This window comes from Cinclus cinclus, chromosome 6, assembly GCF_963662255.1.
Source record: "Cinclus cinclus chromosome 6, bCinCin1.1, whole genome shotgun sequence".
In the NCBI taxonomy this organism is placed as follows: domain Eukaryota; kingdom Metazoa; phylum Chordata; class Aves; order Passeriformes; family Cinclidae; genus Cinclus; species Cinclus cinclus.
Genome location: NC_085051.1, coordinates 6239409 through 6240606, shown reverse-complemented (window position 1 = coordinate 6240606; position 1198 = coordinate 6239409).

Genomic DNA, 1198 nt, shown 5'->3' with positions numbered 1-1198 from the left:
CACCGGGAGAGTCGGGAGGGGAGAGATCCGCACCGGGAGTGTTGGGAGCGGAGAGATCCGCACCGGGAGTGGTGGGAGCGGAGAGATCCGCACCGGGAGTGTCGGGAGGGGAGAGATCCGCACCGGGAGTGTTGGGAGGGGAGAGATCCGCACCGGGAGTGTCGGGAGGGGAGAGATCCGCACCGGGAGTGTTGGGAGGGGAGAGATCCGCACCGGGAGTGTTGGAGCGGAGAGATCCGCACCGGGAGTGTCGGGAGGGGAGAGATCCGCACCGGGAGCGTTGGGAGCGGAGATATCCGCACCGGGAGTGGTGGGAGCGGAGAGATCCGCACCGGGAGTGTTGGAGCGGAGAGATCCGCACCGGGAGTGGTGGGAGCGGAGAGATCCGCACCGGGAGTGTTGGAGCGGAGAGATCCGCACCGGGAGTGGTGGGAGCGGAGAGATCCGCACCGGGAGTGTTGGAGCGGAGAGATCCGCACCGGGAGTGGTGGGAGCGGAGAGATCCGCACCGGGAGTGTTGGAGCGGAGAGATCCGCACCGGGAGTGGTGGGAGCGGAGAGATCCGCACGGAGAGCGGCGCTGGCCGCGGTGCTGAACGGGGAGAAGCGCCCGGGGAGCGGAGCCGCGGCCGCACCTGGTGGGGCAGCGCCTCGAGGGAGGGAACTCGGGCGGGGGCAGCGATCCCCGCGCCCCCCGTGCTCTCGGCCGGGGGCTCCGGGGATTTGGCAGCGCCTGCCCAGGGCGGCGAGCGCACCCCGCCCCCGCCGGGGACACGCAGAGCCGGCACTGCCTCGAAACGCTCCAGCACGGAGACCTCCGTCCCCGCCCTAGCGGGCATGGCTCTGCCTCCGCCCGCCGCTGCTGGACCCTGTGAGGCCGAGCAGGGTTTCTGACCGTGCCTGGCAGCCCCGTGCTGCCGGGAACCCCGAGGGCTGCCTGCGGCACGCTCCGACGCCCCTCTCGCTGCCGCACACAGGCGCGCTCCCTCGCCCTCGCCCCCCCGACTCCGCACGCCGTCTCCACCTCGCTCACACACACACGCGCGCACTCTTCCTCTCATTCTCCCTTAACGCGTAGGTGAACCGATAGCCACCGAATGAGGACGGAAAGTTAAGAGATTAAACCAATATGAACCATCGTTGCTCGTAGCAGAGCCGTATCCAGAGCAGAGCATTATCCAGCGAGCAGCCCCGCAGGA